A 6000-nucleotide genomic window follows, 5' to 3' on the forward strand; every position below is an offset into this window, starting at 1 on the left:
TCTTGTATCTCAATCGCATCATCCAATTCCACTATATTTACTGCGTATAATAGAGCTCATGTGCTCCTCCAGACCCGCGATAGGTTCCAGATTCTCCAGATTATCAAAACCTGAAGGGAAAGTGCTGTACGTGTTTCCCGGGCTACCCCTTCGAATACATCTGTTTAACGTGTATGTAGCTCAAAGGGATGTGCAATTAGTACTTTATAGCCAAGCTGCTCAATATCTGCCACCCGCCCGTATAATCAGACATGGTGCTGGCCTGGCACAAGCGAAACTGGTTGTGTTTCTCAACGCAAATTGCACAGGTAGTGGTAATGCAGACGCGTGCTTTTATACTCTATATCCGCGGTGGAATTACTGGACAAAGGATATGCAGTGTCTTCAAGAAAGTGCAAAAAGTGTGAAATGTTAAGAGACAAGTACTTGGAAGTATGTTATATCCAGGGTACCTTGAAAGTCTCACTGTACTAGCTATTCACATCTCATGAGCAGGTAGTATACACTAGAAACATGTTAGTGACTGTTCCCTGTTGTTTTTATTGTGCTGCCTGTTCAGACATACACCAGCCCCGTATTGATGCTCACTGCTGAGCAAGCATCCAGTCTACATGTACAAACTGCTAGTTCACACCTGTATCATCACATGCAGTGCCGCACGTCCATGAAGCTTCTTTCGCCGGATGGCCGAGAGCACTCCACCGCTAGGCTATGCATCCAGCCTGACAATCAGCGGCATTGTCGATCGGGACACCTGTTGTCCGGTTGCGCAGCGTCAACTTGGTAAGAAGAACTTGGCACACAGCAAACTGATTATGTAAGCAATCTCCGAGCTTATCCACTGGGCGGACTTAGTATGATGGCACTACCAGTGCATCAAATTCACAGGATCATACACAATCTAATGAGTGGAAGTGCATTATGCATGTACCATATTTCCGGTGTAAAGGGGGACAGTTTGTTTCAGAAAAATGGATCAGACCCGAGCATTGTGCCGCATACCCAACACACACCTCTCGGTAGTAAGATAGTTCAGTGTAACTCCACACAATGTACCCTTTGGAGAACAAGAAAGTGAACTTAAAGGGGAAGTTAAGGCAAAAAATAAAATTTCACCAGTTGTAGTCTTCGGGGTGCTGAGTCGAATGGTCTTGGTCCGAGAAAGCTGAGACGCTCCCTTCCTACTTGAATCCCAATCGAACTCGCGCACTTCCACCGAAACTGGGTGACTGCGCCCTACTAGATGGGGATTTGTATGCAAAATGTCACTAAAAGCGCCATTTCGTTCTTATAAAAGCACGGATGACCGCGATTGGCCCATATGTTGTAGTCTTTTGGACGCTGAGTCGACTGGTTTTGGTCCGAAAAGGCTGCGATGCAGCGTTTCTCCTTTATTCCCAATCGAACATGGTTGAACAAGCGGTCACGTGCTCCTGGGTGCCCAAATCACCTGGTCACAACGCCAGCAGGTGACAACTTTCACACCAAGGTTCAACTCGAGTGACAGGACTGCACCCAAAAAAGGTCAAAACAGGCTGTAAGTTGTACCCTGCAGGCACGGTGACCAGCTGACTGGTGTACGCAGGAGCACGTGACCGCTTGTTCAACCATGTTCGATTGGGAATTAGGGGCGAACGCTGTATCGCAGCCTTTTCGGACCAAAACCAGTCGACTCAGCGTCCAAAAGACTACAACATATGGGCCAATCGCGGTCATCTGTGCTTTTATAAGAACGAAATGGCGCTTTTAGTGACATTTTGCATACAAATTCCCATCTAGTAGGGCGCAGTCACCCAGTTTCGGTGGAAGTGCGCGAGTTCGATTGGGATTCAAGTAGGAAGGGAGCGTCTCAGCTTTCTCGGACCAAGACCATTCGACTCAGCACCCCGAAGACTACAACTGGTGAAATTTTAATTTTTGCCTTAACTTCCCCTTTAATATTCGCGGTACTTCTCACCGCAGCGTGCTTCTGCTTGAAGAGCAATGCCCCGATGCCATGAATACTGTCCGTGCTAAGCAAGTGCATGATGCTCATCAGAGTATATTCTAGCCGGTTCCACTGTAAATTCAAATAAAAATGTGGATCCCTCCAGGGGGAGGTGCAGTTTGCAAACCAAAACGGCCAAAAAAGTTACTTCTGTAGATGTTTTGCATACTAGGAATACCACCATCAGGTATACCATGTCGTATGAAACTTAACCACTATGGGGGAAGCATCCAGTCAAGACAAGGTTATTCCTGTACAATTCTGTTGGTTTCTGCTCCTCTTCCAACTCTCCTGTGATCCTAGTTTAACTCTTATTATTGTTATGCGCTTGTAGCGACTCCATGTTCTTTGACTTTGTGTGCTGCTCTTTCGCTAAAGGAATAAAACGCTGTCAGCGCAATGCAAATGATTGGAGAGGACGTACAGCCAAACATGGCGTTGCTGTTGGACTATCAAACAATAATGGCGACAATGGCACTGGCAATGTCAGCTGGCGTGCACTGGAACTGGCACTATATTCACCACAATGCGGTTATAAGTACCATGCACACATAGAGTCACCAGTGGCTTGGTTATTCACACTGCAGTGCATGATGCCATAGATAGACACATGTCATGGTATAGTCGCCAGTCAGTTTCCAGTGCGTCCCCGGTTGGATACATGGCAGTTGTGCATCGCGTTGTACAAGAGATCGCACAATTCTCCTGCAATATTGCTGGTGGCCCTGCCTGGATAACTGATTGGCGACCGTACATGCATGCACCATAGTGGGTGTGAAAGGGTAGCCTAGGCTAGGGCATACACCAGGCCACATTTTCCAGGCATAGACATAGGTTTTTAGATAGGATTGCATTGTCTGTGGTGGGCATGGTAAGGTGAAGTCTCCCCATCACTGCTGCAGTGCCAGCTATTCTTTCCTTCACTGACCCAGAACACACTCTGCTTCGCCTTGCCATGTGGTCATCGTTTCCTCCCACCAAGCAGGTTCCACACTTCTGTGGCGACAGCACGGTGTATGCATGGCGTATCATTTCATCAGGTAGATGGCAATTGTCCGGTCAAAGCGTGCACTCTTTTCTAGCCTAGGACATTCAATTGTATGTGTATTGTGCTGTTAGATTAGGTGGGTACGGGTGGGGGTTAGGATCATAGTTACTATATAGGACGGAGACCGGACAATGCATTGCTACTGCAGGTGCGATGGGAAATGTGTGGACTGGTAGACAGTAGACATCACAGGACCAGTTCCACTCGGGTGAAGATCAGGTGCGATCACCAGGCTGTAGAATGAGTAGAAGAGAACCAAGTTAACAGTCCACACATAATGCAATATGTTTTGTCTCAGCAGCTTCTACGATACTTAGATGTAGTGTTCATGTAGTCATCGAAAGGTCACCGGGAACGCGCACACTGACCTTCACCCAGGGCCTGTGAAGACTTGGAGGGAAGCAGCCCTTCAGGACATCGGCTGAGTAGTGTGCGGGGTGTGCTTTTGGAGTAGCCATCGCCTTTGCCAAATGCACACCAGGACTCGGGGACATCTTCTCATGCCAGAATGATTCACGGTGAGTGTATGTGACAAACAGAACGTGAGGCTAACAATTCCCCTGGGGCTAGGCATAGATCATGACTAGGCGACAGACGCTTATCATTTTCTTTTCTATTTATTTCCAAGAAAATGTACACGCGACTCGTCGAGAAGAAAAGTTCTCTCAGGCTGCGCCAGTAGGTTCGTCCTGTGGGCTGTGTGCTTTGGTGGACTCTTGTAGCTCCCCCGTCTTTCGTCTTGCGTTCTTCTCTGTCTTTCCTCTCTCCTCCCTGTTGGAGTTTTATGTGAAACAAGTTCGTGCACATGCTTCACACAGGGAGGTTCGTGTTACACTACCTAGTGCTTTCACTCTTGTAGACTTACTTTTGCGTGTCAGTGGTGTTGTGTGTGCGTTTGTGTGTGTGCTATTCGGTCTAATAAAACATGGTGGTATGCTGTGCGGCTTCACTGTTTGTGTGCTTCCCTTGCTCTCGGTGTTGAGCATTGGGTGTGGGTGCGATGCATGGTTCTACTGACCAGTAAGACGGGCTGTGGCATTGCAATTTCATTGCGCAATACCAAGTCCAGAGGTCAAGCTGCTCATTATGGCCATGTATCCTGCAGAGGGGGTCTGGCGTATTTAAAAAAAAACTTAAAACATACCTAGGCGAGTGTGCATGGCATGTGAGCGAGCATGGTGAGCTCGGGCAGGGTCAGGCCTGCCGTCTTTCCTCCACGTCTGCGCCAATAAAGCTTCTCTCCTTGTGTGCGGTGTGCGGCTTCTCTTGTTTGTGCTGGGAAAGGGGTGACATGCATGGCAACATGTGGCTGCCATCATGGTGTTCAGGTTCATAGTTGCAGTGTGTGCATGGTGAGTGCGAGGCATGGTGAGCTCAGGCAGGTTGTGCGTAGACCTGCCGCCTTTCTTCTCTCTCTCTGACTTCCAATAAACACTCTTCTTTCCCTGTAACTTGTGTCGAGTTGGCTGTTTGTCGTGGTGGGTTAGGGTCTTACAGGGATGATGTGGCAGAAAGCCGGGGGTGCTGGCAGGTAATCGTACAGGGCCTGCCTAGCTAAGCTATTTGAATCATGTGCACGCATGTCTGCGTGTGGTGGGTGTAAACTAGTTGTTCAGTTTTTTTTCTGGATATCTTTATTTTTCTGTTTTTCTAATAAAAATAGCACTAAATTCAAGCATGGTAATAGTTGCAAGATGAATGTGTGTACGTGTGTGTATTTGGTGGGGTTCCAGCATGGCAGTTCCATATTTTCATGACTGCATGCTGATTCAACTAAAACAAGAAAACAAGAAAATAGTATGTCGTGCATGAAAGGCAAAATGCGAGGACATTTTCGCGATCAGGAAACCTTTTCAGACTCTTCGGTAGACTTTTGGTTGGAGTTTTGGTTGGAGTTATGGCTGAAGTTTTGGCTGAGGTTTTTGGGACTTTTTGGTGGACTTTTTTTCTGTGATTTTGGAAGAAGCCTGAAGGTTTAGCTCATTTTTGTCATCGCAGCTCAATGCTTTCTTGCTTTTTGTTTCAAGAGACTTACTTGTTTGTGTTTGTGTGTGATTTATTATCTTGTTCTGTGCAGGACATTACAGCAGGATAAGTATAATGATATGTGGTGGCTTGGTTTGCACTCTTACAGCAGATTATTGATTGTGGCTAAGAGTACAGCGTTCTGTGAGTTGGTTTGTTTGTACCCTGCAGATGTGCACAGGTGCAGAGGGCTGCGCTGGCCGGTTCGCCGATACCACCATTGACAGGCTGAGCCTGGATATCCTCAAAACCTGTATTGTACCATGATGGAACTTGTGGTTGTATGATGACTGTTTGAGAAGCAGCACTGCATGAATTTGGCCCAGCTCACTAGTGAAAGAATTCCATTTTCTGCATTTCGACATGAATGCCTGCCTGCTGCTACATTGTACATTACTGCACTATCAGGGCTACTTGTGTAATCTGTTGTCTATACAGCTAGCTAGCAACCAGAAGGAAGAGCACTCCATGTAACTGCACATGTCATTGATGGGTGAGTATGAAGGTCTTTTATGGAGAAAAAGTACGATTGCACACATGGGTCCATGACTATATTCATATTGTGCCCTGCATGTTTGCACTAGGTGACTGGTGCTGGCTGTCTGAGGGTGTTGACCATACACATGGATCATACAGTGTCCAATAAAGATCCGTCCATTTATTATTGCTTCCAACTGGATGTTTGGCTGTCAATTGTGTGTGTGTGTGTGTGTGTGTGTGTGTGTGTGTGTGTGTGTGTGTGTGTGTGTGTGTGTGTGTGTGTGTGTGTGTGTGTGCACAAGTTGATATGTCTAACATAGCTGTTCGCTATCATCGCTTCCGCGATGGGCAGGTCTGGTCTGAGATGTGTGTGTGTGTGTGTGTGTGTGTGTGTGTGTGTGTGTGTGTGTGTGTGTGTGTGTGCGCGTGTGTGCGCGTGTGTGTGTGTGTTGGTCTGTGC

The sequence above is a fragment of the Sycon ciliatum genome, chromosome 2 (assembly GCF_964019385.1).
Source record: "Sycon ciliatum chromosome 2, ocSycCili1.1, whole genome shotgun sequence".
Classification (NCBI taxonomy): Eukaryota; Metazoa; Porifera; class Calcarea; order Leucosolenida; family Sycettidae; genus Sycon; species Sycon ciliatum.